Source organism: Mesoplodon bidens (assembly GCF_964165515.1).
Source record: "Mesoplodon bidens genome assembly, contig: HAP1_SCAFFOLD_72, whole genome shotgun sequence".
Taxonomy (NCBI): domain Eukaryota; kingdom Metazoa; phylum Chordata; class Mammalia; order Artiodactyla; family Ziphiidae; genus Mesoplodon; species Mesoplodon bidens.
This window is the reverse complement of record NW_027671438.1, coordinates 658,834-680,422: the sequence shown is the minus strand read 5'-3', so window position 1 is coordinate 680,422 and position 21,589 is coordinate 658,834. Positions and strand designations below refer to the sequence as shown.

At 40.0% G+C, this 21,589-nt stretch overlaps 1 long non-coding RNA gene across 3 annotated transcripts in view; it reads left to right on the top strand.

Moving 5' to 3' along the window:
* LOC308611363 overlaps positions 1-21,589 on the top strand; it is a 59,338-nt gene that overhangs the window by 34,653 nt on the left and 3,096 nt on the right. For 2 of the 3 annotated variants that reach the window (XR_014014878.1, XR_014014879.1), the window contains 2 exons: positions 14,911-15,028; positions 15,660-15,823. This is a non-coding gene — a long non-coding RNA (uncharacterized lncRNA). Of the gene's footprint in view, positions 1-4,894; positions 5,063-14,910; positions 15,029-15,659; positions 15,824-21,589 lie in introns of those variants that run through there. The other variant, XR_014014880.1, reaches the window with a different exon arrangement.

Below are 21,589 nucleotides of genomic sequence, written 5' to 3'. Positions count from 1 at the left end.
AAAAAGGAGAAGTTACAACTGACATCACAGACATACAAAGGATCATGAGAGATTACTACAAGCAACTATATGCCAATAAAAGGGACAACCTGGAAGAAATGGACAAATTCTTAGAAACGTACGACCTTCCAAGACTGAACCAGGAAGAAATAGAAAATATGAACAGACAAATCACAAGTAATGAAACTGTCATTAAAAATCTTCCAACAAACAAAAATCCAGGACCAGATGTCTTCAGAGGTGAATTCTATCAAAGATTTAGAGAAGAGCTAACACCTATCCTTCTCAAACTCTTCCAAAAAATCGCAGAGGATGGATAATCCCAACCTGATTCTAGGAGGCTACGATCACCCCGATACCAAAACCAGACAAAGATATCACAAAGAAAGAAAATTACAGGTCAATACCACTGATGAACATGGATGCAAAAATCCTCAACAAAATACTAGCAAACCGAATCCAACAATACATTAAAAGGATCATGCACCATGATCAAGTGAGATTTATCCAGGGATGCAAGGATTCTTCAATATATGCAAATCAATCAGTGTGATACACCATATTAAAAAATTGAAGAATAAAAACCATATTATCGGGCTTCCCTGGTGGCGCAGTGGTTGAGAGCCCGCCTGCCGATGCAGGGGACACAAGTTCATGCCCTGGTCTGGGAAGATCCCACATGCCGCAGAGCGGCTAGGCCCGTGAGCCATGGCCGCTGAGCCTGCGTGTCCAGAGCCTGTGCTCCGCAACGGGAGAGGCCACAACAGTGAGAGGCCCGCGTACCGCAAAAAAAAAAAAAAAAAAAAAAAAAAAAAGAAACATATGATCATCTCAATAGATGCAGAAAAAGCTTTTGACAAAATTCAACACCCGTTTATGATAAAAACTCTCCAGAAAGTGGGCATAGAGGGAAACCTACCTCAACATAATAAAGGCCATATATGACAAACCCACAGGAAACATTATTCTCAATGGTGAAAAACTGAAAGTATTTCCTCTAAGATGAGGAACAAGACAAGGGTGTCCACTCTCACCACTATTATTCAACATAGTTTTGGAAGTCCTAGCCACGGCAATCAGAGAAGAAAATGAAATAAAAGGAATATAAATTGGAAAAAAAGAAGTAAAACTGTCACTGTTTTCAGATGACATGATACCATACAAAGAAAATCCTAAAGGGATTTCCCTGGCGGCACTGTGGTTAAGAGCCCACTGCCAATGCAGGGGACATGGGTTCGATCCCTGGTCTGGGAAGATCCCACATGCCATGGAGCAACTAAGCCCGCAAGCCACAACTACTGAGCCCGTGTGTCACAACTACTGAAGCCTGTGTGCCCTTGAGCCTGCGTGCCACAACTACTGAGCCCATGCGCCACAACTACTGAAGCCTGTGTGCTCTAGGGCCTGCATGCTGCAACTACTGAAGCCTGAGCACCTAGAGCCTGTGCTCTGCAACAAGAGAAGCCACCACAATGAGAAGCCTGCACACCGCAACAAAGAGTAGCCCCTGCTCACAGCAACTAGAGAAAGCCTGCACACAGAAATGAAGACCCAACGCAGCCAAAAAATAAATTAAAAAAAAAGAAAATCCTGAAGATGGCACCAGAAACTACTAGAACCAATCAATGAATTAAGTAAAGTTGCAGGATACAAAATTAATACAGAGAAATCTCTTGCATTGCTATACACTAACAACAAAAGTTTAGAAAGAAAAATTAAGGAAACAATCCCATTTACCACTGCAACAAAAAAAGATAAAATACCTAGGAATAAACCTACCTAAGGAGGCAAAAGACCTATACACAGAAAACTATAAGATACTGATGAAAGAAATCAAAGATGACACAAACAGATGGAGAGACATACTATGTTCTTGGATTGGAAGAATCAATACTGTGAAAATGACTATACTACCCAAAGCAATCTACAGATTCAATGCAATCCCTATCAAATTACCAATGGCATTTTTCACAGAACTAGATCAGAAATTTTTACAATTTACATGGAAACACAAAAGACCCCAAATAGCCAAAGCGATCTTGAGAAAGAAAAACAGAACTAGAGGAATCAGGCTCCCTGACTACGGACTCTACTACAAAGCTACAGTAATCAAAACAGTATGGTACTGGCACAAAAACAGAAATATAGATCAATGGAAGAGGATAGAAAGCCCAGAGATAAACTCACACACATATGGTCACCTTTTCTTTGATAAAGGAGGCAGGAATGTACAGTTGAGAAAGGAAAGCCTCTTCAATAAGTGGTGCTGGGAAAACTGGACAGGGACATGTAAAAGTATGAAATCATATCACTCCCTAAGACCATACACAAAAATAAGCTCAAAATGGATTAAAGACCTAAATATAAGTCCAGAAACTATCAAACTCTTAGAGGAAAACATAGGCAGAACACTCTAGGACATAAATCACAGCAAGATCCTTTTTGACCAACCTCCTAGAGGAATGGAAATAAAAACAAAAATAAACAAATGGGACCTAATGAAACTTCAAAGCTTTTGCACAGCAAAGGAAACCATAAACAAGATGAAAAAACAACCCTCAGAATGGGAGAAAGTATTTGCAAATGAAGCAACTGACAAAAGATTAATCTCAAAAATATACAAGCAGCTCATGCAGCTCAATATCAAAAAAAACAAACAACCAAATCCAAAAATGGGTGGAAGATCTAAATAGACATTTCTCCAAAGAAGACATACAGATGGCCAACAAACACATGAAAGGATGCTCAACATCACTAATTAGAGAGATGCAAATCAAAACTACAATGAGATATCACCTCACCCTTGTCAGAATGGCCATCACCAAAAATCTACAAACAATAAATGCTGGATAGCATGTGGAGAAAAGGGAACCCTCTTACACTGTTCGTGGGAATGTAAATTGATACAGCCACTATGGAAAACAGTATGGAGGTCCCTTAAAAAACTAAAAGTAGGGCTTCCCTGGTGGCGCAGTGGTTGAGAGTCCACCTGCCGATGCAGGGGACACGGATTCACGCCCCGGTCCGGGAGGATCCCACATGCTGCGGGACGGCTGGGCCCGTGAACCATGGCCGCTGAGCCTGCACGTCCAGAGCCTGTACTCCGCAACAAGAGAGGCCACAACAGTGAGAGGCCCGCATACCGCCAAAAAAAAAAAAAAAAAAAAACTAAACTAAAAGTAGAACTACCATATGACCTAACAATCCCACTACTGGGCATATACCCTGAGAAAACCATAATTCAAAAAGACACATGCACCCCAGTGTTCATTGCAGCACCATTTACAATAGCCAGGTCATGGAAGCAACCTAAATGTCCATCGACAGATGAATGGATAAAGAAGATGTGGTACATATATACAATGGAATATTACTCAGCCATAAAAAGGAATGAAATTGGGTCATTTGTAGAGACGTGGATGGACCTACAGAGTGTCATACAGAGTGAAGTAAGTCAGAAAGAGAAAAACAAATATCATATAGTAATATGTATACATGGAATCTAGAAAAATGGTACAGATGACCTTATTTGCAATACAGAATAGAGACACAGACGTAGAGACAAATGTATGGATACCAAGGGGCTTTTGAAAGGGGTGAGGTGGGAGGAATTGGGAGATTGGGATTGACACATATACACTATTGATACTATGCATAAAATAGACAACTGAGGGGAACATACTGTATAGCACAGGGAACTCTACTTAATGCACTGTGGTGTCTTAAATGGGAGGAAAATCCAAAAGGGAGGGGATATATGTACATGTATGGCTGATTCATTTTGCTGTGCAATAGAAGCTAACACAACATTGCAAAACAGCTATACTCCAATAAAAATTAACAAAAAAAAGAAAAATACTACGTTACAGTTTGAATGACTGAATTTCTCATCAAAAACCATAGAGACCAGAAGACAGTGTAACAACATCTTTAAAGTGTTAAAATTCCACATTCCAGCTAAAATGTCCTTCAAAAATGAAGATGAACTAACATGCACCCCAGTGTTCAAACTGTCAAGATATGGAAGCAACGTGTCAATCAACAGATGACTAGATAAAGATGTGGTATATATATACAATGGAATACTACTCAGCCATAAAAAAGAATGAAATTTTGCCATTTGCAACATGGATGGACTTAGAGGGTACTTATGCTAAGTGAAATAAGTCAGACAGAGAAAGGCAAATACTGTATGGTATCACTTATATGTGGAATCTAAAAAATAAAACAAACCAGCGAATATAACAAAAAGGAAACAGACTCACAATATAAAGAGCAAACTAGTGGTTACCAGTGGGGAGAGGGAAGTGGGGAGGGGCAAGATAGGGATAGCAGATTAAGAAGTACAAACTATTATGTATAAAATCAGGGACTTCCCTGGTGGTGCAGTGGTTAAGAATCTGCCTGCCAATGCAGGCAACATGGGTTTGAGCCCTGGTCCGAGAAGATCCCGCATGTCACGGAGCAACTAAGCCCATGCGCCACAACTACTGAGCCTGCACTCTAGAGCCCACGTGCCGCAACTACTGAAGCCACACACCTAGAGCCCGTGCTCCACAACAAAGAGAAGCCACCGCAATGAGAAGCCCGCGCACTGTAACGAAGAGTAGCCCCCGCTCACCACAACTAGAGAAAGCCCGTGCGCAGCAACGAAGACCCAACGCAGCCAAAAATAAATAAAGTTAAAAAAAAATTAAAATAAAATAAAATAAATAAGCTACAAGGATATATTATACAAACACAGAGGGAATATAGCTAATATTTTATAATAACTATAAATGGAGTATAACCTTAAAAAATTGTAAATCACTAAAAAAATTATAAATCACTATGTTGTACACCTGTAACTTATATAATATTGTACCTCAACTATATCTTAATTTTAAAGGTTTTTTTAAATGAAGATGAACTAGAAACATTCTCATAAGAAAGAAAACTAACAGAATCTGTCACCAGTAGACCTGCTCTAAAAGATATTCTAAAGGAAGTTCTTCAGGCCTAAGAGACATGATCCCAGAAGGAAAGCTGAAACTTCAAGAATTAAGGAAGAACAACAGAAAAGGTAAATATCAGGATAAATAGACTATTTTTCTACTCTTAAGTACTTTAATATATGTATGAATGTTGAAACCAACAATTACAACATTGTATTTATAGATGTAATACATAAGACACTGATAAAGGGACATGATAAAGGGAGCTTTGTGGTTGCAAGGCTCCTGTGTTTCACTCGAAGTGATATTAAATCTAAATAGACTGTGAGAGCTGGGTATGTATGATATATTATAATCACTGGAGCGACCACTAAAAATGATGCAAAGCTACATGGCCAAAAGCCAGTAAATAAGTTAAAACAGAATATTAGTAAATATGCACAAATTCCAATAGAAGCCAGGAAAGAGGAGCAAGAAACAAAGACAAACAAGAAAATAATAAAATGTACAACTAAATCTAACCATTTCAATTATCACAGTAAATATAAATGGTCTATACATACCAAATAAAACAAAGAAATTCTCACATTCAATTTTTAAAAGACCAAACTATATAACAATATGCTGCTTTCAAGAAACCTACTAGGTAGATAGATAGGTAGATACATAGATAGATAGATAGATAGATAGGTAATGCAAACACTAATCAGAAAAAAAGCTGGATTGGCTCTTTCAATGTCAGAAAAAGCAGACCTCAGAACAAGGAAAATTACCAGCAGTAAAGAGGAAAATTTTATAGTGAAGAATGGGGCAACTACACAAGAAGAGAACAATTTTAAATGTATATGCTCCTAAGAACCCAGAGCTCCAGAATACATGAAACAAAAACTGATAGAAAAGAGATAGAGACAAATCCACAAGTACACCTGGACATTTAAATACCGCTCTCTCTGTAACAGGTAGACCAAAAATTAGCAAGGATATAGAAGACCAGAACAATACTATTAACCAACTTGACCATATTGACATTTATAGAGCACGCCACTCAACAGGAGCAGAATACACATTCATTTCAAGTGCACATGGCGTATTCATCAAGATAAGCCATATTCTGGGCCGTAAAACAAAACTTAACAATTTTTAAAAAATTAAAATTGTACACAGTATATTGTCTGATCATAAAATAATTAAACTGCAAGTCATTATTTAATGACTAGAAAGATTTCTGGAAAATTCCCAAATATTTGGAAATTACAAAATGCTGATGGAAAAAAATTGCTGATGAAAAAAATCAGAGAAGATCCAAATAAACAAAGAGACATATTAAGTTTAAAGACTGGAAAATTTAATTTAGTTAATGTTTCAATTTTCCCCAAATTGATCTGGACATTCCCAGCAGGATTTCTTATAGATTTATATGGAAAAGCAAAGAAAGTAGAATACCCAAAACAATTGAAGAAAAGGAAAGTAAAGTGGAGGATTCCCATTACCTGATTTCAAGGCTTAACTACAGTGACCAACACAGTGTGGTACTGGAGAAAAGAGAGACACAAAAGTCAATGGAACAGAACAGAGCAGGGATTGGCAAACTGTGGCCTGTGGGCCAAATGTGACCGACAGCCTATTTTGAAAATAAAGTTTTATGGAACATAGTCATGCTCATTCGTTTACATGTTGTCTATAGTTGCTTTCATGATACAGTAACTGAGTTGAGTAGTTGCCACAGAGACCATCTGACTTGCAAAGCCTAAACTATTTAATATCTGGCCCTTTAAGGAAAAAAATTATAGTCAATTCCTAAAACAGGGAGTCCAGAAATAGATCCAACACATAAATGGACAAATGATTTTTGATCAAAGTGAAAAGACAAATCAATGGAGAAATGATAAGACTTTTCAACAAATGGTGCCAGAATAATTGTGCATCCATTTGCACCCCCCTCACAATAAAGACCAACTGATTCTTGACTTATACCTCACACACTCCAAATTAACTCAAGACTGATCACAGACCTAAAGGCAAAGTATAATACTAAAACTCTTAGAAGAAAACACAAGAGAACCTTTGTGATTTTGAGCTAGGAACAGAGTTTTTAAATATACTATCCAAGCAAGATTCATAAAAGATCACATTGATAAATTGTACTTCATCAAAATTCTGAACTTTTGCTCTTTGAAAGATACTGTTAAGAGAATGAAAAGACAAGCCACAAATGGGGAGAAAATATTTGCAAATCAGATATTTGACAAAGGACTTTATCCAAAATATATAAAAAAAACTCTCAAAACTCCACAGTAATAAAACAAACAACCCAATTTTAAAATGGGCAAAAAAAGATATACAGATGGCAAATAAGCACATGAAAGATGCCCCACATCACGTCATCAAGGAAATACAAATTAAAACAATGAGGATGGACCTAGAGTCTGTCATACATGGTGAAGTAAGTCAGAAAGAGAAAAACAAATACTATATGCTAACACATATATATGGAATCTAAAAAAAAAAATGGTTCTGATGAACCTAGGGGCAGGACAGGAATGAAAATGAAGATGTAGAGAATGGACTTGAGGACATGGGGAGGGGGAAGGGTAAACTGAGACGAAGTGAGAGAATAGCGTTGACATATATACACTACCAGATGCAAAATAGCTAGTGGGAAGCAGCCACAGAGCACAGGGAGATCAGCTCAGTGCTTTGTGTCCACCTAGAGGGGAGGGATAAGGAGGGTGGGAGGGAGACGCAAGAGGGAGGGGATATGGGGATATATGTATATGTATAGCTGATTCACTTTGTTATAGAGCAGAAACCAACACAACACTGTAAAGCAATTATACTCCAATAAAGATGTTAAATTAAAAAAAAAAAAACAACAATGAGATACCACTAAACACCTATTAAAATGGCCAAAATCCAGAACACTGACAACACCAAATGCTGGCAAGGATGTAGAGGAACAGGAAATAATCTGTAATGTTTTGTAATGGACAAAAGCCTTGACAGACAGTTAACCAAAGAAAGATACACAGATGACAAATCAGCACGTAAAATGATGTTCAATATTATTAGTCATTAGGGAAATGCAAATTAAAGCCACAATGAGATAGTAGTATAAACCTAATAGAATGCCTAAAAACCAAACCAAAACAACAACAACAACAACAAAACTGATGTTACCAAGTGCCAGTCAGGATGTAGAACAATTGGAACTCTCATTCTCATACATTGCTGGTGGAAATGCAAAATGGTACAGCTACTTTGGAAAACATTTTAGCAGTTTCTTATAAATTTAACAGACTTACCGTACAGCCCAGTTATCCCAGTCCTAGGTATTTACCAAGTGAAATGAAAGCCTCTGATGACACAAAAAACCTGTACGTGCATTTTTCTCATTTTTCTCTCATTTTCAGCCTTGATCCTGCCACCAGATGTCTCAACTGCTTTTGGCTTCTCAGCTTGACTCTCAGTTTTTCTTACAAACTTTCTTTATACCTCTTCCTAATCATCCTGTTCTTTGCTGCTTCAGTAAGTTACGCATCTTAGCATCAGCCCCTGGAACATAACCCCTAGCACCAGCAAATACTCCACATAGGACTACTAGTTTCAATTATAAGCATGATGTCATGCAAGCCCATTGCTCTGTTTTATCCATAAACATTTTTTTAAATAAATACACAATAGCATGTACTCTCTAATGGGCCCTCTACTAATTTTTAACACACTGGAAACTACCAAACTATGAAGTTTTACAAAAATTGGAATAAAACTTCTCTAATGGCTCTGTTTAACTGAAGAAAATCCTGAGACGGAAAGACAGTACATAAAAATAAATTGTTAAATTTTACAACCACTTATCTATATATATAAGGACTTTCCTAATGCTCTTCAAAACAAGTCAGAAATACAAACAAGGGGGCTGGGGCTCAAATGTAAGATTAGATCAGCTTTTTTTTTTTTTTTTTTTTTGCAGCACCGCAGCCTGTGGAATCTTAGTTCCCCGACTAGGGATGGAACCCGGGCCCTCAGCAGTGAAAGTGCAGATTCCTAACCACTGGACCGCCAGGGAATTCCCTAGGTCAGCTTTTTTTTTTAAAAAAAAAGAGCTACTTTTTTTGGTGTATGTGTTCGAGTTTAAAATTTTTGACCCAACCTCCCACCAGCACTATATTATCACACAAAATAAATATAAAATTACAAAAAGTGCTACTTAGGAATAAGAAGGGTATCCTGATGTGTATAGGACTGACATGCAGCCTAACCTTGGGGATATGGCTATCAGGGAAAGCTTTGCAGAGGAAGTGACATTTAGGCTGAGACTGAAAGAGTGAGTTTATTTGAAGAAGAACGTTTTAGACAGGGAAGTACACAAGGGGGTTGAAGTGGGAAAGCACTTGCACTATGAGGAACTGAAACAGACAGTACAGTGTGGTGGTGAAGTGCCCAGGTTCCAAAGTCAAATGGCCTGGGTTTGAATCCCAGCTATGCCCCCAACTTGCTGTGTGACCTTGGAAAAGTTACATAACCTCTCTGGACCTTGGTTTCCTTATTTATACCTACCTCATAGGGTGTTTGTAATTGTTCAGTAAATATTAGCTTATTATTATTCTGACTGGTGAGATTAAAATGAAGCGGTACTACAAGATGTTGGAGGGCCACAATATCACAGAGGTTTTTAGGCCCTATTAAAGATTTAGGATTCATTCTAAATGTAATGGAAAACTATTGAAGGATTTTAAGTAGGGGCGTGGCCTCATGAAACTTGTGTATTAAAACATTAATCAATTGACAAATATTATGCTTCTGCTTTGTGGCAAAAAAAAAAAAAAGACTCTCATGAGCTAAACTTTTCCTATCAGTCCAGGCTTCTTTTCATTCTCTCCTTTGTCTCTTGATCTTCTCATATGTGATAGTCACTTTCTGGTAAGTATTAAGCCAATTCGAAGTTCAGCCCTCATAGGAGTGTTCTTCCCTTTCCCCTCTCGCTTCTCAAACACAGTGTCCCAGTGTCAGGGAAAGTCTACTACTCTTCCCTGGAAACACGGGAGTACAGCTGGTCTCCGTACTCTTTTTCTGCTGGTCTTCAATTGAGCTCTTTCACCCTGTTTATCTCTAATCCATCCCTGACTGTTAGTTTCTGTCCTTCTGGAATCCACTTGGGATCAACAAGCACCACCAGCAACCTCCATTACGGTCATCATCTCAGTGGCTCCGGTGTCCCTTGGTCTTGCTGTCCTCACAGTACTCTAGGGCTACACAGGGACTGTTGAACCTCTGCATTCTAAAAACAGACCACTGAGAACGAGCAGCATTTGGGGAGGAGTTTTACCCAGACACTTGCCTTCACAGATGCTCCTTCGTTGTCTACTCTCCCCTTCCCCACCTCCACATCAAACTTAGAGCTTCTCCAAGGTTTGTACCTGCCATCAGGCTCAAAGGGTCTCAGATCACCTTCGCACTATCTGAATATTTCTGTTACATCCTCCCACCTCCACACCCCTACTCTCAATGAAAGTGCTTTCTTTTACTTCATCATTTTCTCTGGAGGGAGTTTCCCCTCTATCTTATGCTTCTTTATGGTGGAGAACATACTGGTGGAATGGCTACAAGGGAATACGACTGGATTTGGGAAACATGATTGGGGTTAGGATGTCTGTGAAACAAATCCACATTAGTTTATTATTAAAATACCACCTCCATTTAAATTATTTGTTTATTGTCTGTCTCCACAAGATACAAGCTCCAAGAGGGGTGGGTGTCCCTTGTCTGTCTTCTTTACTGCTACATCGCCAGCACCTAGCACAGACTGCTACTCAACAAATATTTGTGGAAAGAATGAAAAAAATAATATGAGCAAACCAATAAATAATGAGTGACTTGTGCTATTGGCACTAGGATCCATTGGAGCACTCTGAGCAGAGGATTGAAGCAGTCAGATTTGCAGGTTATCAAATGTCTTTGTATGGACTAAATGTCCCTTACAAATTCACATTTTGAAACCCTAACCCCAATGTGATGGTATTAGGAAGTGGGGCCTTTGGGAGGTAATTAGGATTAGATGAGGTCATGGAGGTGGAGCCCTCATGAATGGGATTGTACCCTTATAAGGGTCAGGATAGAGCTTGCTTCCCCCTCTGTTTTCCACCATCTGAGATTGCAACAAAAAGATGGCCATCTATGAACCAGGAACTGGGTCCTCACCAAACACTGAATCTACTGACTGGCACCTTGATTTGGGCTTCCCAGCCTCCAGAGCCAAAAGAAATAATTCCTGCTATTTATAAGCCACCCAGGGCTTCCCTGGTGGTGCAGTGGTTGAGAGTCCGCCTGCCGATGCAGGGGACACGGGTTCGTGCCCCGGTCTGGGAGGATCCCACATGCCGCGGAGCGGCTGGGCCCGTGAGCCATGGCTGTTGAGCCTGCACGTCCAGAGCCTGTGCTCCGCAACGGGAGAGGCCACAACAGTGAGAGGCCCGCATACCGCAAAAAAAAAATAATAATAATAAAATATAAGCCACCCAGTCTATGGTATTGTTAGAGAAGCCCAAACGTACTAAGTCTTCAAGTTGTCATGTCATCATACACAGCAGTCTGTATTACCCTCCCAAGTAACAGTTATTAATTCTCAAGTATATGTATTTCAGTGGAAGAACTCATTACTGTAGATATTCAAATCTATGAACAACCTCCCCAGAAGAGCTGAGGAGATGTCACAAACCTAAGACTGCCTCCTCCTCTCTCTACATCACCTATTTTTACCCACTCCATCTCCTCACATCGTAGCCCTTTAGTCAGCTGCACTAGTTAGCCATTGTAACCCTTTCCGAGAATTTCAGCTGAGATCTGGATACACAGCCCACTCTGATGTGGTATTTGCATTTCGTGCTTAATTTGTCTATAACATTACAAATTCCACACTCCTACATTTCTACTGTTATAATCATAATACTATTTTGGTACTTCTCTTCTGCAAGTGAGATTAGCATTTCTATGTAAAATAGAAAAACTGTTGGTCGTCTCCCTAATGTGTCTAGGGGCTTCATCCAAGCCTGAAGTTTAAATTCTCAGCACCTGGGACAAGGCATCTGTTTATGCAGGTTTCTCAGTGCACTGAAGTGCTGCTGTGGACTCCTGCCTGGGTCTCTTCATGTCAGCGGATGACCTGGCTGACTTTTCCTTTGGTAACATAGAAGGAACCTGAGATCAGAGACACCATTGGGAGTTTTCTCCTAAAACAACATCTCTTGTTCCTAAACCTTATAGGATTTTCCAACAGAATGACAAAGCATGGAGGCTGCACCATTAAAGGAGGTGCCAGGAAGCCAGTGGGCCTAGTGTCCAGAATAAAGAAAGCTTAAGGGCTTTGCAGCTAGTGCTCACACCCAGAGCAGAATCAAGGGAGTGTCTCAGGAAGGGGCCTAGAAGAAGGCAGAAGAGCCCCCAACACATTTCCATCAAGATTGGGGACATTTACTCCTGATATTCATGAAGATTTCTGGTATGACTGTTAGTGACTGTGTGACTGTTGGTCTCATTTTATGAAATCTTGCTGTCAGCGAACTAAAGTTTTAAGCAGGACAAAGAAACAAACAAACTTTTCAGACAGGGTCAGGAACATGGAGAGAAACTTCCCAGATGAACTTTTTGGGCATATTTTTCAATTCCATAACTCTAATTCTGACCTTAAAAATCTACAAGTTGGGGCTTCCCTGGTGGCGCAGTGGTTGAGAGTCCGCCTGCTGATGCAGGGGACACGGGTTCGTGCCCCGGTCCGGGAAGATCCCACATGCCGTTGAGCGGCTGGGCCCGTAAGCCATGGCCGCTGAGCCTGCGCGTCCAGAGCCTGTGCTCTGCAATGGGAGAGGCCACAGCAGTGAGAGGCCCGCGTACTGGAAAAAAAAAAAAATCTACAAGTTGTTCATCAACTCATTTCAGTGTCCGAAGAGTGAGGAATAAATTGGGAAACTGCATCAAAATTTGGATGTATCCAGGCAAGAACCCAGACTGAGAAGACATTGGTGGAAGCTGGAAAAGAGGGCAAGAGGCCAAAATCACATATTGTGGAACTCCAAATTAACTCATTTCAGGGTCATCTAAGCAAGGACTCTGGCTTGCATGTCAATCCACAGCCCTTATACCCTAACAGAAAGAAAAGTGTGAAGTCTTTACCTTGCGGGGGTAGGGGCAGCTGTTTCCCCAGAAATCACCTGAGGTTGAGAAAGCAACAGTGAGAACCTGGGGCTCCTCTCGACCTCCAGAACCTTCTCTCTGGTCTTCTGGCACCTGGCATGTCCCAGGGACTTAATTCTGATCCAGTCTACTCATCTTTACCTGCTCTTTTTCAGCATGGCCAATATTCCTCTCCCTTTACCTCATCCCTTCAAAGCAGGCTCTGGGCTAAGGGAGTTCAGGATGCCTTTAGGTGATATCCTTTCCCACGGCTGCCATCCCACTGAGCTGTCTGCTGCTCCAAGGCATGCCCAAATGTCAGGAAACTGAGCCCATTTTTCCTACGTTGAAGCAGGTGACTTAAAAGGAATAATATTGTAATGAAATTATAGATACTTTTTCTATCTTAAAAAATTTCAGTATGGTGGTATTATTATTTATATTATAATAAATAAAATAATATTTTCTTTAAATATTTTATAAATTCCTAAGTATATTTTTCCTAAAATAAACAAGTATATATTTAAATACTTTTATATAAATAGCTTAAACATAAACACTTAACCTATTGCTATAACAAAATACTATTTTGATATAAATGTTTCAGGAACAAGTTTTTCCACACATATTCTAAATATACCCTAATCATGCTTCTATTCTCTATCCCAGCCTAACTCCCATTAGAATGTAAGTCCCTCCTCCACAATGATGTGAGTCCTCCCCATCCTGCCAGAATATAAGCTTCATGTGAGCAGGCACTCCTTTTTTGTTCACCGCTCTATACCTAGCTCCAAGAACAATGCTTGATAAACAGTAGTCACTCAATAAATATTGCTGAATAAGTGAAGGTACATCTGCATGCATCTTTACCCAAAGACAGGAACACGAAAGAAAGAAATCAAGTGGAGGCAATAAGAATGCATATGTTACTTGGGTCTTGTTACAGTATTAATAATGGATAACATGTATTAAGCACTCATTAGGTAAATACGTTAGGCGCTATGCTAAACACTTGATATGTAAAAATATGATATAGACACTATTATTAATTTTATTTTTTAAAAATCTGAAGAAAACAATTTTTGAGAAGTTAGTGTTGTTATTATGTACCTATATATAATATCTTTTTTAATTTAGCAAAGTACTAAACCATCTTCAGGAGTTACTCTTCATAATAAAATTAGAGAATAAAACAGTGTTCAAGTTCTTCTTATTCGGATTCTCAAAGTCACAAAGGAAGTCAAAGAGGTGCAATAAGGATTTTGATTCCTTAATTCTAGTATATGGCCAAAGCAGCTCAAAATTCTTCCCAGAAGACAAATACAAACATCTGTGGTACTGTTGCCCATGTCACAAGGTTCTGGTGCAGGAAAGTTAATAAGTGATTACAAAATTCTTTGTAAATACAAAGTGCTATAGAAATGCAAAACATCTACAACAACAATAATTAGTTCTAATCACCATCTCTCTTCTGTGTGCAGCTGTCTCTCAGAATTCACTTTGGGAGTTGAATCACCCCATCTCAACAAATAAAGCAACCTCCCTCTTTCTCAGACCTTACTAAGAAGCCGTCCCTCATTCCTCCCCCCAGGCATGCCCAAGCCACCCTCCACCCCCTACACACATCCTTCTCCCACATGATGAGCAAAGGCTGAATGCTGACATTAATGCTCTCCTGACAGCAGAAAGCAGTGATCAGACAGGTTGAATGATTCAATGGAAATTTAATCGGATCTCATTTTAGCTATGTGTAAGAAGCAACCTGCTGTGAACTAGAATTGTAATGCTGGAAGTTATCTGATTCCTACAGGCCTCTCTTCCTTCTCTGCCCTGGTGAATGACTGCTAAAGGAATTTAAAGCATGTAAAACATGATAAACACTGATTTGTTGCCTTGGCCATTGAACTGGACATGTTGCCTTCTTGCAGGTAAAACTGAAGAGGAGTATGATAGATTCTAAATTTTATTTATAAGGGTGAAGCTTTTAAATGTACTCACTTAAGTTGCTTCTTGAGGCAGTAATGTCCTATTTCCTTTAAATTAGACTTCCAGCTTTGAACCCAGTTTATAAAGCAAAGCAAAATGAAACAAAAACCTAGACAAAGAAACCTCTGTCAGTAGAACACTTTAGCAAAGACTGATGACCTGAAGAAAAGGGTTGACAAGATGCGATTGGTCAGTTCACTGCTCTGAAGGAGAGGCATCCTTTATTTGTGGCTGCCTAGGGAAGGCCAGTTACAACGCAGAAAAGCTAAGAAATGGTAGGAGAAAGTGGAGAAACAAACAGGAAAAGAGTGAAAAACTGGACATAAGAAAAATGGAAGGTATAGAAGAAACAGCAACTTTTACAGTTGATTGTGCCACAGTTCAAGAAGAGTATAGCGACCACTGTTACACTGTTGGCCCCCACGTGATCTCCCAGTATTTGCCTCTGTGTAGTCCTCTTTCTTAGAACCTGAGTTGGGCGTATGACTTATTTTAATTAACTGGAAGTGGCAGAGTCATGCTCTATCAGTTCTTGTTCCAAGCCTTAAGAAGTTCTGCTTTTGTTCTCTTCAGAGCCATGATCTGCTTTATAAGAATGCTGTTAGCCTGCTGGAGCTATGTGGAGAGGCTGTCAGAAAAGCCACATAAGAGGGAGAGGCCCTGAGAGACAAGCCTGGCCATCCCAGTGTCTCAGTCAAGCCCAGGCCCCTGCTGACCTGCCAGCTGGATGAATCCACGTGAGTAGCCATCAGTAAGATCAACAGAAGGGTCACCCAGCCAAGCCCAACCCAGATTGCAGAATTATGAGCAAATAAAATGTTCATTGTTTTAAGCCACTAATTTTTGGGGTGGTTTGTTATACAGCAAAATATAGCTCCTGGCATGTTAAAATGAAGTCAGTGATCAACACCCAGTGACTCTACTCTCTGAGACAGTATTGTGTGGACTGAAGACGCACGTCTGGGACCAAAGCAAGCTTGGTTCAAATCCTTACTTTTTCACTTTTTAGCTCTTATGGCCTTGGGCAAGTTATTTAATCTTTCTGGGGCTCAGTCTTGTTATCTGTGAGTGAGAGAACTATTTCTTCTCTCACAAGATAGTTAAGAAATGAAATGAGTGAAAGTTTGGGGCACAAATTAAGTACCCACCAAATCTTATATTATTTGTTATATTCCATTTCCTTCCTGTCGTTCCCTCACCCCCTGAGGAGATAAAAGTGATCCAAACTACATTAACTTTTTAGGGTAGCCCTGTGACCTGCTAAAGGCAGTTCTGTCATAGGTCAGTTTTGCACTGCATATGTACATTTGGCAAACAATTGTTGTGTTTTTATGAAAAAGAGGTAAACTCCTAAAATACAGGTGATGGACTTTTAAAATGATAGCAGGTTTGTGGGGCACTGCTGGAGACAATGCACATGTGTCCATGTCCCAGACCGCCTACACCTGCTCCTCTGCAGTATCACAGCTGTTTATTAGACTAAGCTGGGGTCACCAAAGAATACTGAAGTTACATTCAGCTTATTTTATTGCAGAAGGCGTGAAGGCACATGCTGTATTTCCATTTGGTTTTCACAAAAATGCATTACTATCTCAATGGTTTGTGAAGTTCACTTAGGCAAAAATAGCAGATTTCGAGGTAGTACTGCATAAACTTTGGTGTTTGTTGAGTCCTTGTCTTCATACTGGAAAGAAGAAAGTCCTATATTGAGTGACTAAATTATGTGCAGACACCAAGAGAAAACACACACATGCACACACACGAAAGAAAGGATTAAGGAAAAAAGAAAGAAACCTGCTCTGGCCTCAGTTTCCAATTTGTAAAATGAGAAAGCCAGACTAGAAGGTTCTCCAAGGTCACTTCCAGCTCTGAGTTTTAGCAGACATCTCAAATTCTGTGCATTTATTAGCGCTTTGTGAGATTAAAAACACAGGTTGTTCTCCAGCAAAACTTTAATTGCAGAGCTTTAATTAGAAAAAATCAAAATACTCTTTCGGATTATGCTTTTTTAATTTTAGTTTTAATTGTGTTTTTATTGTTTCCATATTATTTTAAAAGAGAGATGAAAGCTGCAGTTTGACAAATTGCTACGTCCGTCTGCTTGCCGTACAACTGCCCTAGCAAGTTAACTTAAAACAACTTTCTAAAATGTACTTTTAATGAGAAACTTAGACCCTTGAAATTTGAATAAAACATTTTTTTTCCTTCAGACTTCTTATAGGGCTGTAGAGTTTCCATACCTCAGTGCCAAGAGCATGGCAGAAGAATTTCGCTCAGCTTAGTAATTACCTTGTGTTACTCTAGCTCAAAGTTGTTTTTCTCTTAATGGCTTAAGAGAGCCATTCAAATGCTTTGATTCTAGTAATACAAGTTTTAATGGGCAAGGCAGGTGAATGCCCATGTAATGTTTAGCCTATTAAACTGGCCATATCCAAAGCTTATGCAGAGTAAATTCTTACTAGGGACTCTGAATAAGGGCAGATCAACGTGGACAAAAGCTTGAGAAAATAAGAGAGCTAAAGTAAGTCTGCGAATGTCCTTCCTCTCTCCAACTAAGATCCCGATTATAGTGGACATTTATTTTTGATTTCTTTCATGGCGAGGGGAAAGAACTCCCCAAACTCTCCCTGTGTGCTTCCAGAATGTTGATTCACCCGCAGGCTTCACAGTGGACCATGTATATGAGACCACGGTTTCTCAGACTATCTGTGGTGAAGGACCAGTTTGCTTCATCTCCCACACCCCCATCCACTGTGGACTGGTACTTGTATATAATATAGTAAAAATGAATCACTGGAAAAATGACACACAAACTATGACATACAAAATATAAGCCTGTTTTTATTATTAAATTTAATGACTCTCTCAAATTGCAGTACAAGTTTCTAACCATCCTCAGTTTCTATACTTACCTTTTTTTTAACATCTTTATTGGAGTATAATTGCTTTACAATGGTGTGTTAGTTTCTGCTGTATAACAAAGTGAATCAGCTATACATATACATATATCCCCATATCTCCTCCCTCTGGCATCTCCCTCCCACCCTCCCTATCCCAACCCTCTAGGTGGCCGCAAAGCACCAAGCTGATCTCCCTGTGCTATGCGGCTGTTTCCCACTAGCTATCTGTTTTACATTTGGTGGTGTATATATGTCCATGCCACTCTCTCACTTCATTCCAGCTTACCCTTCCCCCTCCCCGTGTCCTCAAGTCCATTCTCTGTGTCTTTATTCCTGTCCTGCCCCTAGGTTCTTCAGAACCATTTTTGTTTGTTTAGATTCCATATCTATGTGTTAGCATATGGTATTTGTTTTTCTCTTTCTGGCTTACTTCAGTCCGTATAACAGACTCTAGGTCCACCCACCTCACTACAAAGAACTCAATTTCGTTTATTTTTATGGCTGAGTAATATTCCATTGTCTAAACTTATCTTGTTGTAGATGGTAACAAAAATGTGGAAACAGGCATTGGTCCATGGACCACACTTTGAGTAGCACTGACCTAGACTAGGCCAGTAGTATTCTCTGGTTCCCAGTAATTATTTCATGGGTGTTCTTATGACCTGAGCTGGTCCCAGTCACTCGAATGTTGGGACTTTGGTTGAGAAACTGGGACAACAGTTCTGTTTTTCCTGGCTGGATGCCACCTTGGGACTATAAGAGAAGTGGCTTGAGAATGAGTCAACACCAAGAAAGCAGAACCAAGAGGTAGCAAGTCAGAAACTGAATCTGCTCCTGTGTTATAGAGAAATAGAAGCCAGTAAATTAAAAATTTTGCTCAAGCTAGAATTCATTAGGTTTTCTATCATCTGCAAGAGAAAGAGTCCTATGTGATATAATTTGCATGTTTCCCCCTAACTCTCAGTCACCTTGCCAGTTATCTTTCCAAAACAGAGATCTGGGAATGCCATTCTTCTGGTTATGAAAACCTTAGCTTCCCACTCCCTTGGTCCAGAGTTCAGGCTTCTTAAACTGTCATTCAAAGTCATTCACAGTTGAGTCCCCTTCTTTCTCAGCCTCATTTTTTTGGCTACTCTCATCCTCAGACACGTGCCCAATGCTTTAGTGTGACCACACATGCACTTTTATATATGTTATAGGTTTGCTCATGTTCACTTTGGCTGGATTGCACTTTCTCTTCCCACACCCTCCTCTGATTTTCTAAGAATAGGAACTTGAGAACATAAGGTGTTCATTACTTTTAAATGTTAAGCATTAGGCATCACCATCATTCCTGCTGACTCAAGGGCTAATTTTGAGAGTGTTGGCAGGAGGGCAAATTGATGCACCCAGACATTTGACAAAAACTGCATTTAGACTCCAAAGCTTTCATTTCATAGGGAGTCTGATATGGTTATATTACCCAAATCTCAGAAAACAACAAACTTAGACAAAGTGTGACTTTAAGTTATTGCAAAAATGAATAAGCAAGAAATGAAAACATATGTGTGCACCAAAATGTGTACACAGATGTTCATAGCAGCTTTATTCATAATAGCTGAAAGTGGACACAAACCAAATGTTCATCAGCTGATCAGTGTATAAACAAAATGTGGTATATCCATAAAATGAAATATTACTTGCCATGAAAAGAAGTGCTGATACATGTAACAACATGGACTAACCTTGAAAACATTATGCTAAGTGAAAGAAGCCAGATATAAAAGGCCACATATTGTATAATTCCATTTATATGAATGTCTGGAATTGACAAATCTATAGAGAAATTCGATTCGTGGTAACCTAGGGCTGGGGAGAGTGATGAGATTGAAGGGTGAAGGTTAGGGGGAACAGAGTTTCTTTTCTAGAGTGATGAAAATGTTCCCAAATTGATTGTAGTGATGGATGCACAACATTGTGAATATACTAAAAGTCATTGAACTGTACACTTTTAATGGGTGAATTATATGGTATGTGAATTATGCCTCAACAACGTGCTTTGTTAAGAAAAAGAGTTTATAGGAGCTTTATTCATAGGTGCCAAAACTGGGAAGCAACAAGATGTCTAAGGTGAATGGATAAATCAACTGTGGTACATCCAGACAACTGAATAGTATTTATTCAGCACTGAAAAAATGAGCTATTAAGCCATGAAAATACATGCAGGAACCTTAAATGCATATCATTAAGTGAAAGAAGCCAATCTGAAAAGGCTACCTACACACTGTATCATTTCAACTATATGACATTCTGGAAAAGGCAAAACACTGGAGACAGTAAAAAGATTGGTGGTTGCCAGGGGTTAGGGTGGAGCGTGCAGTGAAGAGGCAGAGCACAGAGGATTTCCAGGGCAGCGAAACTACTCTGTGTGATACTACAATGGTGGAGACATGTCACTATACACTTGTCTGACTCACGTAAACTATGGGCTCTGGGTGATAATGATGTGTCCATGTAGGTATGATTGTAACAAATGTCCCACTCTGGTGCTGCATTTTTTTTTAATTTCCTTCCTCCCTCCCTCCCTCCTTCCTTCCCTCCCTCCCTTCTTTCCTTTCCTTTCCTTTCCTTTCCTTCCTTTCTGCTGTGTTGGGTCTTCTTTGCTGCCCGCAGGCTTTCTCTAGTTGCAGTGAGCGGGGGCTACCCTTCGTTGCGGTGCATGGGCTTCTCATTGCAGTGGCTTCTCTTGTTGCAGAGCACGGGCTCTAGGTGTGTGGGCTCCAGTAGTTATGGCTTGCGGGCTCAGTAGTTGTGGCTCACAGGCTCTAGAGCACTGCCTCAGTAGTTGTGGTGCACAGGCTTAGCTGCTCCGTGGCATGTAGGGTCTTCCTGGACCAGGGATCGAACCCATGTCCCCTGCATTGGCAGGCGTAACCACTGCACCACCAGGGAAGCCCTGGTGCTGGATGTTGATAGTGGGAGAGGTTATATGTGTGTGTGGAGGGGTGTTGGGGGGGTCAGATGGCATATGGGAGCTCTGTGTTTTCTGCTCAGTTTTGTTGTGAACCTTAAACTGCTCTAAAAATTAAAGTCTAAAGAAAGAAGCAAAGGAGGGTGAGGAGGAAGGTGGTGAGGAACAGGAAGATGGCCAGGGCAGGGACGGAGAGGAGGAGGAGGTGACCTCACAAGGCCCGTCTCAGTTGGCACCACGTCTGAAATTTTCCCTGCCTCTCTCTCGTTTCCCTCCTGGCGGAAGAATTAATTGCTCTTTCATCTGTGTTTTCATTGTGTTCTTATTCCTACTTCTTTTATAGTTCATATCACTTTATTATACTTGTTTGCAGGCCTTACTTACTGAACTATGACCTGCCTGAGGGCAGAGGCAATGCCTTATTTTCTTGATATTTCTATTAGAAATACTACATGGTAGAGTTCAATGGTAGAGTTCAATGGAAGTGTGGTGTGTGTATGAACGAAGAACATCTTAAAGCGGCAGTGTTAAGTTCAGTTTTAAATAGAATCTGTTGTTCTTCAGGCTTTTTGGTAACCTAAAAAAAGCTCCCTCTACGTGGCTCATCCCTGGGACCATGGCCAGTGTGTGAGCGAGAGCACTGAGGACATGTG